Consider the following 12,929-nt stretch of genomic DNA (forward strand, 5'->3'; position numbering starts at 1 on the left):
GCGCATGATGATGCTGGAGAGGTAGAGGCAGGTGCGACAGCGTGGGCGGGAGCAGAGGAACGAGCCAGGCTTCGAGGAAGATTAGGGAAGAAATTGTGGACCTGGAGGTCACGCAGGTTGTGAGCTTGTTTGAGGGAGGTAAGGGCTAGGTGAGAATAGATATACGAGGTGGAGGCGTCAATGTATCTATATATCTATATATACATACATATATACATATATATATATATATATATATATATATATATATATATATATATATACACACATACTTATCATGTGGACGATATTTTCTACCTAGATGTCATAACCGTATCTGATTCTTCAACCGCATCAGTTCTGTGTATGTACATATATTTACTAGATTCCTGACATTTATCAATAGTTTCTGCTGTGTTGATGTGACATTTTTTATCATTAATAAAATTGTCGGCATTTTTGTTGACAACGCTATACATATAAAAATGTATATATATATATATATATATACACACACACACACACATACATATATACATATATATATATATATATATATATATATATATATATATATATTATATATATATATATATATATATATGTATGTATGTACGTATTCATTTTACTTGTTTCAGACATTTGACTGCGGCCATGCTGGAGCACCACCTTTAGTCTAGAAAATCGACCTAAGGACTTATTCTTTGTACACCTAGTACTTATTCTATCGCTATTTTTTGCCGAACCACTAATTTACAGGGACGTAAACGCACCAGCATCGGTTGTCAAGATACGTTGGGGGTCAAACATAGGCACACATACATATATATCAAATCTATTGACAAGGCTTTGGTAGACCCGAGGCTATAGTAGAAGACACTTCCCCAAGGTGCAACACAGTGAGACTGAAGCCGGAATCATTTGGTTGGTAAGCAAGCTACTTACCACACAGCTACTCCTACCCCTATATGTATATATATGTATATTCGAGGGGATTCTTTCAGTTTCCGCGAACCAAATGCATTGACAAAGGCTTTGATTGGCCTGTAGCTTAGTAGAAGGCATCTATCTATGTTTCTGAGACTGAATACAGAGCTATGTGTTTGGGTAGCAATCTTCTTACAACACAGCCACGCCTGTATGTTACTAGCAATTATTTTTCTGAGAAAACATATAATCATTTGATGCAGAACAAATTATTACCTAATGAACGCGAGTGGTGCAAGAAACACTCAAAACGCTACTAAAGACCATTTGATTATCTTTAAAAAATGATAATGGAGAGTTTCAAGCAAAGTCAGGCTAATTTCCAAATAGCAAGGATCGGCCTAAAAATGCCTTACAACTCTATAAACCCATTCTTGAGTTGTGGAGTTACACAGAATGTTTGGAACGGTTGAAATCCTCAACACTCTCAGTGCTGGTAGGACACCCTGGAACACTTACTTGATAATGAACAGGAAGTGACTGGGAGGTGCAGCCGTTAAAAGAAACATTTCAGAGTGAACTGCCTCTTTGTTAATTTGTTATCGTGCTAATACCTATCTCAATGACACTTTGAAATGTCAACATAGGCTATACATTAGGGAGGAACTTACCTTTCCTAAATCGTTTAAAGGGGCGCAGGAGTGGCTATGTGGTAAGTAGCTTGCTTACCAACCACATGGTTCCGGGTTCAGTCCCACTATTAGCTTCGGGCCGACTAAAGCCTTGTGAGTGTATTTGATAGACGGAAACCGAAAGAAGCCCGTCGTATATATGTATATTTATATATATATGTATGTGTGTTTGTGTGTCTGTGTTTGTCCCCCCAACATCGCTTGACAACCGATGTTGGTGTGTTCATGTCCCCGTAACTTAGCGGTTCGGCCAAAGAGATCGATAGAATAAGTACTAGGTTTACAAAGAATAAGTCCTGGGGTCGATTTGCTCGACTAAAGGCGGTGTTCCAGCATGGCAGCAGTCAAATGACTGAAACAGATAAAAGAGTAAAAGAGATGTTTGCTAAATCATTTATCCGCTTTGTTAAACAATAAAGGTCGATTGCAGTTCTCTTGAAATGGGGTTTGGCTTCCCAAACAGTGCACTGTGGCCATGGGGAGAGAGAGTGAATGAGAGAGTGAGTGAGTGAGTGTGTGTGTGTGTGAGAGAGAAAGAGAGAGAGAAGAAAGAGCCAAGTTTAATGGAAGAACGGAATTTAGAACTTAAAGAACACGAAAAGATGAATGAAAAGTGGAAAACAATATGTTTAAACAAGATTAAAGACCTAGAAGTTCAAGCTTAATTTAAAGAATTTGATAAATGTGAACCACCTGTGAGCTGTGCTCTTGCGAAACATTGTTCGAACGGTGGATTGGGTGAAAGAGGAAATAGATACATTAGAGAGAAATACGACGCAATATCCCCAATTATACATCGAGTGTTTCATGTATACACATGAAACGGAGGACGGGTGGGAGAGGACTTACTAGCATTTCTGATTGAATGGATGGAAGGCTATAGTCATAAAAACTCTGTCTTGCAAAGAGTTACGAACTATTTAAACTTGCTGTAATAAACTAAGAAGATACTGCCGTTGAAACTGAAGAAAAGGAAGAATAACAAACCAAAATAATTTCTGAAATAAAGAAAGCGATATAAGAAATGCCGACATGTGGGCAGTTTCACACAGGTACAAAAGTGCGAAAAATGTTATCTCATAGGGTAGACAATTAGAGAGAAAGAGAAAGAGAGAGAGTTATAGAGATAGAGAGAAAGAGAGAGAGTTATAGAGATAGAGAGAAAGAGAGAGTCAGACAGACAGACGGACAGACAGAGACAGAGAAACTGAAGTCAGTTGGTAATTTCTTTATATTAAGCCACTAAACAACAGTTCAGTGAATAACAATTTTTGATTTCACCACTTCAAGGAACACATGCCACCTATATTATCAGCTGATGGAAAAACTGATTATATCGGAGCAGGCTGAATAGATCTATCTCATAGGGAATACAAGAGACGGTTTTATATATTTTATCTCAATTTATTGTGGTTACTTTGTAAAAAAATATGGATACAACACCTTAGATATGTGGAGTAGTTATGTACCAGAAAATGCCCTAAATAAACTCCCTAAACTGTTCTTTAGATGTCATAATACATGACATACAAAAAGAACGATTCATATCAGAGGAAAGAATTTCTTCTGACTAAAACCTATCAGAAAGGAAAATAGAAAAAGTTTTGAAATATGGTGAAATAAAAGATAACATGAATGAAAGAATGCCGCGCAGTAAAAGTGGATGTCACAAGAGTTATGGAAGATGTAGCATTAGGTTCATTTGCAGCAATGCTATCAAATCACCTGCAAAAGTTGGATGTTAAGACAGGCATGCTAGAGTTCCGAAAATATCCTCTTCTTGGAAACAGGTTATGTTCTTCAAAAGATAATTTCAGCTTAAAGCATTGTATTAAGGATGATAGTTGATTTGAAGCCAAACTAAGAAAAATTAAGCAGTGTTCAATAACATAATACAAAATTTTTCTTTCTACTAAAAGCACAAGGCTTAAAATTTTTTTTGGGGGGGAGGAGCTATTTAATTATATCGACTCCAGTACGCAACTGGTACGTATTTCATCGACCCCAAAACGATGAAAGGCAAAGTCGACCTCGGCGGAATTTGAACTCAGAAAGTGAAGACGGACGAAATGCCGCTAAGCATTTTTACCAGCGTGTTAACGATTCTACTAGCTTACCGCCTTAATAAAAATAATAATAATAATAATAATAATAATAATAATAATAATAATAATAATAATAATAATAATAAGGAAGACACCGGGGACGTTTAAGATGTAAGAAGGAAAATACAGAGCTCCGAAATCTATCCACAAACATCGAAAAGGAAGACACCGGGGACGTTTAAGATGTAAGAAGGAAAATACAGAGCTCCGAAATCTATCCACAAACATCGAAAAAGAAGACACCGGGGACGTTTAAGATGTAAGAAGGAAAATACAGAGCTCCGAAATCTATCCACAAACATCGAAAACAAGGACACCCTATGGAGCCAAAGATTTACTAACAAAGAATTGGACTATATCCGAGTAAGTAATACTAATTGAAATTTATTACTATTTTCGAAACGAAATGATGTATTTTGACTCGATATTATCTCCACCTCTAACACATCACATGTAAACATGCGTGGAACAACACGATCATCCCCGACCTCAAACACCATGTACAAAGGAACTACGAAGAAATTAAATGCCACCGATACTATTCAACCCAAGAATAACAATCGAGCGGTACGTACATTAAACCTACAACAAAAAATGTACGAAAAACTACACGTGCGAAATAATGTGACAACAGAAATAAACGGACCGGTACCCTACGAAAATGACGACCGTCAAAATAATGGGCCGGACGTTGTACCTCATGTCCCGCAATTAAAACCCAAAAGACGTAAATGGACACGTGAGGAATACATTTCTATCTTACACGCATACTTCACAGCAATGCTCTACCCACAAAATGAAAATACAACAACACATACATATAAAATATGGAAGGAAAATAATAGAGATATAGACTTGGATACAGCAATGAACCCTAATAAATAAGCTAACATACGAAGATACATTCTCAAAGCCAAAAAAATATCAGAAATAGAAATAGAACATTTAAAAGAAAAAATACACCAGGAAAATGTAGATAGAAGCCACACAACAATGCCCAATAATATAAACACTGAAACTGTAAAACACGAAGACAAACGCAACATTCCCAACAAACACAATGTAAACAACGAAGGGGAGCCTAATGATTATGATAATATAAAAAATAAAATAATCAAAGAACTGAAAACCACAGAGCCCAAAATGGACCACCGACCATACCTCCCAAGAATAAAAATAAACGCAATAACAACACCAATTATTAACAACATAAACCTAGCCGTCACTGAACTGGCCACTGAAACAAAAAAAAGTGATATCACTGAACTAAATAACTTGATATACGCAGCAGCCACTGCAGCCACAAAAGAAGCTGGATACTCACCCAAACCCGCCCAAACAGGAGTACCAACACCCAAACAAACCCTGTGGATAAATAACATCCAAAACAAAATTTAAAAAATTAGAAAAGACCTGTCGATTCTTAATGAAATCAGCAAACAAGCAACGCTACTGAGCAACAAAAAGAGAACAAAAATGCTCCGCAAATATAACATCACAGAAAAAGATTTGCCGGAGATAAAAGAAAAGCTGAAGCAAGATATCCTTGCCAAAGCTCAAAGGATCCGCCGGTACGAGAAACGCCAACGCTTCTTTGAACAGAACAAAAAGTTCAACTCCGACTCCAAAAAGTTCTACCAAGAACTGGGCAAAAATAAAATAGAAGTCACTGCAGCACCAACGGCAGAAGAATTGGAAGAATTCTGGAGAGAAATATGGTCGGCGAACGAACAGCCAAAAAAAAGGAGTATGAAAATAACAACTCGGCATCTGAACAACTTTGGACCCCATAACAACTGAAGAGGTCACCCAGGCACTGCAAAAACTAAGCAACTGGAAGGCACCTGGGCATGACAAGATCCCCAACTTCTGGTTGAAATATCTAACAGGAATGCACAAAAAGCTGGCTGAAAACTTTAACAGCATACTAGCAGAGCCAGAGACAATGCCTGAATGGCTCATGAAGGGGAAAACCATCTTAATTCCCAAATCAAATGAAACAACAAAACCAGAAAACTACAGACCAATAACCTGCCTCCCTACTATGTTCAAGGTATTTACTGCAGTGATATCACAAAGGCTGAACAAGCACCTGGACGAAAACAAACTGTTCCCAGAAGAGCAGAAAGGATGCTGCAAGGGCTCATATGGCTGTAAAGATCAACTAATGATTAATAAAGCCGTAACTGAAGACAGCCACAGAAAGAAGAAAGGCCTCAGTATGGCCTGGATTGACTACAAAAAGGCGTTTGATAGCATCCCCCACACATGGATCCTCGAAACACTAGCCATTAACAAAGTAGCACCAACAATCATAAAATTCATAGAACACTATGAATAAATGGCAAACAGTCCTACACCTCCAAACAAAAGAGGGACTCATGAAAACCAAAGACATCCCCATTAGAAGAGGAATATTCCAGGGAGACACGCTCTCTCCACTCCTTTTCTGCTTGGCACTGTCACCTCTATCTGATATGCTAAATAGAACTGGATGCGGATATAAATGTTACGGCAAAACGATCAGCCACCTTTTATATATGGATGACCTAAAACTATACGCTGCAAATGACAAACAGCTGGAAACACTATTAAAACAGTTCATGGATTTACCAAAGAAATAGATATGAAATTTGGATTAGAAAAATGCGCCAAAGTAACCATGAAAAGAGGAAAACTAGTTAAGAGTAACAACATCACACTAGATAAAACCAATGAAATAAGAATTAGACCAAAGCCAAACTTACAAATACTTAGGAATCCATGAACTAGATAAGACACAACACACACAAATGAAAGAGAAAATAAAAAAAGAATATTATAGACGAGTTAGATCAATACTAAAAACAGAGCTCAATGCTAAAAACAAGATAATAGGTATCAACACTTTAGCTGTCCCAGTTATAAGTTACAGCTACAATATCCTTAACTGGACACGAAATGAACTGTCCAAAATAGATAGGAAAACAAGAAAAATACTGACAGGATCTAGGATGCATCACCCAAAATCTGACATAGAAAGACTATATATACAACGTATAGAAGGTGGTAGAGGCCTTATACAGCTGGAAAACTACTATAAAAAAAACCACCATAGGACTGCAAAAATACCTACTTCAGAAGGAAGGAAAACTGATCCAGATAGCAGCAAAACACGAGCAAAACAAAAAACTGTTCTCAGTATTTAAGGAAGCTGACAAATACAAACAAGAAATCATACCACCTAATAAACACAAAGAAGAAGAAGAAGATGATGAAGAAACAACAAAAGCTATAAAACAAATGAAATCCAAACTAAAAATAGAACAGCAACGAGCCATGATAAAACGATGGCAAGAAAAGCCCCTTCATGGTAAATACTGGACTAAACTAAACGCAAAAGAAATAGACAAAGAAAAATCCCAGCAATGGTTGAGAAGCTCAGGACTCAAAGCAGAAACAGAGGGATTTTTAATTGCAGCACAAGACCAAAGCCTCCCCACCAGAAATTACCAAAAACATGTAATGAAAATAAATATAACAAGTAACTGCAGAATATGTGGAGATGGACAAGAAATAATAAATCATATTATCTCTAGCTGCCCAGTCCTGGCTAAGAAGGAATATATTCACAGACATGACAGAGTTGGAACCTACATACATTGGAAGCTATGCCAACATTATGGAATAACAACAGAAAAAAGATGGTATAGGCACACACCAGAAAAGGTCACAGAAAACGAGAAAGCAACCATACTCTGGGATATGCCGATACACACAGATAGAGAAATTAAGGCCAACAGACCAGATATAGTTGTCAGAGATCATGAAGAAAAAAAATGCTTTCTAATTGTTGTATCAATACCGGCAGATGACAACGTGTCTCTAAAAGAAATGGAGAAACTCTCAAAATACAAAGACCTGGAAATAGAGGTAACTAGAATGTGGAACCTGAAAACAGAAACAATTCCTATCATAGTAGATGCATTAGGCATGATAAAAAAATATTCAGACAAATACATAACAAAAACACCAGGACTTACAAACACATATAACATACAGAAAATTGCACTACTAGGCACTACACACATCCTACGCAGAACACTTTCCATACAATAACCATCAGAGCATCACAACAAATCACAGCACATACCCAAGGCACACAGAGCTGCGCTCGGTAGTGAAGTGAAAGCACGCTATAAAAATAAAACTACTGAATAATAATAATAATAGTTTCAAATTTCGCCACAAAGGAAACCTTTTTGTAGAAGGGATGAGTCTATTACACCGACCCGAGTGTTTCGCTGGTGCTTAATTTATCGACCCCAAAAAGATGAAAGGCAAAGTTGACCTCAGTGAAATTTGAACTCAGCGGGTGAAGATGGACGAAATGCCGCTAATCATTTTTTCCTGGCGTGCTAACGATTCTACCAGCTTACGGTCTTGATAACAACAACAACAACAACAACAACAACAATAATAATAATAATAATAATAATAATAATAATATAATAATAATAATGATAATAATAATAATAACAATTATAATAATAGTTCTTTATCACTTATGCGTGCATCTCCAGGTATTGCAATATCTACGGTCTTGGTTTCCTTTTTTCCTTTATCTACCACAACAATATCTGGTCTCCGAGCCTCGATTAGGGAATCACATTGGATTCTAAAATTCCACAGTATCTTATGTTCCTTGTTCTCGGTGAATTTTTCTGGTTCATGTTCGTACAATTCCCTTGCTTTGTTCAGGCCGTATTTTTCACACAGCCTCCAGTGGATGAATTTAACTATGATATCGTGCCTCCTCTTGTAGTGCTTTTAGGCTAGATTGCTACACTCACTCACAATATGTGAGACTGTTTCGTATATGATAATTATAATGCTTTTTTATTACAGGCGCAAGGCCTGAAATAAATAAGCAAATAAATAATGCAACACGCTTGATTTTAAACAGAAAGAAAAAACTGTTATGCTTGGCAAAGAATGTATCAAGAAAAAATAGAGGTGAATTTCGATCTGTGAGTCTCAGACAATCAGGACACAAAAGAAACGTTAGCACACATCCTAGGACAGTGTTACCAGTGGACAGACTTACCCATCTCTAAATGTCACTGCCTAAACGCAAAACAAAACCAAAATAGAAAGATAGACATATGACGACTACATTGAAGTACTGTATACATTCTACACTGCAACACTACTCAAAACACACTAGAATAACGAAAGAAACATATGAGATATCTAGAGAAAATAATAATGATACCAGGAAAAATATCACTCAAAAGGCACTTCTAAACGTCTGACTATATATCCTGCGAGAAGGAAAAGTTCCCAGAACCGAAATAGACAAACTTATAGAAAAAATGCACACTGAAAATAAAGCAAAGCAACCAACAACTCAAAAGAAGAGACAACAGTCAAACAAAAATAGCTCATCAGAAATTATATCTTCGAACACGCATAAGACTCCAAAAAAAGAAAGAAATATAACGTAAGTAATCATGCATAGAGTAAATAAAAAGCTAAAACAAAGTAAAATCTCTCACACCGGGAATAAGTAGCACAGTATAGCTAATCAACAACACACATAGACAAGCAAATGCTGAAGCACAAAATGACAACGAACAATATAACAGACCAACTATAATCGATGGTGGAAACGAACTGACAGAAGCAATAACAAAATAGTAGAAAATATCATAAAGTCGATAAATATGTGTCAGTGTAAACATCTTCCCCAACTACAAAAAGAATAAATAAACAGCTCTGTGGAAGGATACAACAGAATCATACAAGAAATAATAACCACATCAAATGACACCCTGGATATCAAGATATTTAACAACTGTAGTGATAACCAGGAAAACTAGACTCAGCCCTTATAAAGATTTTTAAAAAACAGCCAAATCCCAAACAAGATTATAATAAACGTAATTGACAGGCTTTGTGAATTAGAGAAAGAATGATCAGATAGATATGAAAAAGGAGACTTATATATAAAAAAAACACTACGGTATAAGAAATAAAGAAAATACCTAGGAGGAAAATAAAAACTTAAGGAGAGCATAGCACCAAAATTTTGCCGCATATGAAAAGCACGAACACTTCTTCGGAGAAAATGCAGAATTTAAAATAATCGCTAAAAGATTTTAGAGAAACTTAAACAAAAAATCGATATCAGTATGTGACTTGTCAACAACATCAAAGATTCAGTTAATAGATGGAAGGAATATGGAGCAAACAAGAATAAACAACAAATATGTTCAATGGATAAATAGAGAAAAGGAAAGGAAGAAAAAAGAGCCCCACAGGTGCGGCCCACTATCACAAGCCAAGAAATCACTGACACACTGAAGACGACCCGTAGATGTAAAACACCTGGGATAAGCAAGGTGCCTAACTTTTGTCTGAAACATCTCATCAGTACCCATAATCACATCGCAGCAGCATTTAACTTAATAATAAGCAACCCAGAATCAACACCAAGCTGGCTGCTGAAAGGAGAAACCACTCTAATACCAAACAAAACAAGAACACCATACACCCACAAAAATTATCTGCCAATAATATGCCTCGGCTTGTAACACACCTGTAAAACGACAATGTTTTACCAGAAGAACAAAAAAGATGGCAGAAAAGTATGTATGGTTGTAAAGAGCAACTTCTGATGAATCGATACATTATAGAAGACTATAAAAAGAGAAAATCTAACCTCAACATAACTGGGATTGATTACAAGAAGACGTTCGATAGTATTCCACAGTCATGGATACTGGAGTCACTCCGGACAAATAAAGTAGCTCCAACACGACTAAAGTATATCAGCCATGATTTTGGCAAACTGCAAAACCAGCATAGCTGACAAAGAAATCAGAGTTAATTGCCCAGACATACTAATCAAGTACTGGGGAAAAATCCCAGCTTATGGATAAACATTGCAATCCTTTCTGACCAAAATATATCCCCAAAAGAAGTGGAGAAGTTGTCAAAGTACAAAGATCTCGATATTGTAGTATTGAAGATGAAGGACATGAAGGTGAAATAATACCAGTAATAATTGAAGTATTAAGTATGATGAAAATAAAACGTATGAAGAAAAACGTAGAACCTAAACCTGAACCCTCAACACTAGACATTATCCAAAAAAATGGCCCTGCTAGCAACAGATTACATCCTACGCAAGACACCATAAAACAATTCACAAACGCATGGCACACTCTATACAGTAAATATCCAACAAAATATACAACCCCCACAACATGTACCCTACAGTTCGGATACCCAGTAGAACACAACTAGCATTACACACACACAATACAAACATTAATACAATAGGCTCACGCGAAGGTCCGTAACAGAACAGACTGGTTTCACACAATACCGTGAAGAGTCTGTACTCCCCAACAACAACAAAAAAGTAGGAAAGAGCAATGCTACAAACGCCTCAGCAGCACAGAGTGTAGCAGGAGATGCAGTAGAAATTTGTAGGAGACTATCAAATGTCGAATAATAACAGTAGCAGCAACAACAACAGCAATTATTATAATCTTTTCTACTATAGGCACAAGACCTGACAATTTTGGGGAGGGGACACGTTAATTACATCGACCCCATTGCGTAAGTGGTACGTATTTCATCGACCCCGTAAAGATGAAAGGCAAAGTCGACCTCGGCGGAATTTGAACTCAGAACATAGCGGCAGACGAAATACCTATTTCTTTACTACCCACAAGGGGCTAAACACAGAGGGGACAAACAAGGACAGACACACGAATCAAGTCGATTACATCGACTCCGAAAGGATGAAAGGCAAAGTCGACCTCAGCGAAATTTGAACTCAGAATGTAGAGGTAGACGAAATACCTATTTCTTTACTACACACAAGGGACTAAACACAGAGGAGACAAACAAGGACAGACAAACGGATTAAGTCGATTACATCGATCCCAGTGCGTAACTAGCACTTAATTTATCGACCCCGAAAGGATGAAAGGCAAAGTCGACCTCGGCAGAATTTGAACTCAGACGGTAACGGCAGACGAAATACGGCTACGCATTTCGCCCGGCGTGCTAACATTTCTGCCAGCTCGCCGCCTTAAGAATAACAATAATGAGAAGAAGAACAAGAACAAGAAGACCAACAACAAGAACAACAACAACAACAACTACAACAACAATGATAATAATAACAACGACAACAACTATAAGAAGTCAAAGTTTCAATTTCGAATATAACTATACATGAGTATTGATTCCGTTAAATTATCTAGGATCTTTTCTCATACACTCACTGAAGAATTCATCTCTGACAAAAAGTTTATTAGATGAATTGGCATACCTTTATTCACCAATTTTCTGAAGCACCGATCTTACTAAATTTTAGAACACCTTAAACATGCTCAGCTTAAACCCGCTGACACGATACACTCGATGTTTCTCTTGTATTCTCAGAGTAGTATTGATCTGATACCTGTACCATTCATGTTTTCTTTTCCTGATCTTTTTTCATACTAACGAATAAAATAATTCCAGTTCAATGTTTGCACGACATTTTATTTGGCCGTAAAATAAACGTATAAAATTTTAATGTTGCTACATGGTTTTCCAGACACATTTATTTAATAAAATACATCTTCACGGTAATATATTTAGATACAAATTATTTACAAAGCATCTAATATGTTAAATTCCCTACCAGATTTCTTTGTGAATTCTTTTATTTATTTACTTCTGAAAATGACAACCAAATGATTTGATATGTTTTCTAAAAGCAGTTGAGACTGATTCTAATCAACATTTTTTTTGTATAAAGACAAAGAAAACTGTACAGAAACTAAATTAGAGAGTCGAAACGTAATCCCTTTTACACATTTATTTTGAAATTGTAATTATTTTCTTCCCAGATCAATATAAAGAAGTTAAAATAAGCTAACATTACGGCTACACGCTCTGAGATTTTCAAAACCTAAAGTTTAAAAGACAACTAAATATATTAATGTCATTAGTATTAAAGTGTTTGTTGTATGTATGCGTGTGGATAAAATAGTTTTTCACTAAGGATAAAAACTTGTTCTTGGCTATTTTAGAACTCATATTCTCATTAAGAGATGGATTCAGCCAGTTTATTTTTTTCCCGGTTCAGCATCCGGGTGTTGGTGAATTTTTCCTCGTAAACTAGCTTATTGCTAATTCCTCTTCTTGTCACTCAGACAGAAATATTTTTAAAATGTCTGAG

The sequence above is a fragment of the Octopus sinensis genome, linkage group LG2 (genome assembly GCF_006345805.1).
Source record: "Octopus sinensis linkage group LG2, ASM634580v1, whole genome shotgun sequence".
In the NCBI taxonomy this organism is placed as follows: domain Eukaryota; kingdom Metazoa; phylum Mollusca; class Cephalopoda; order Octopoda; family Octopodidae; genus Octopus; species Octopus sinensis.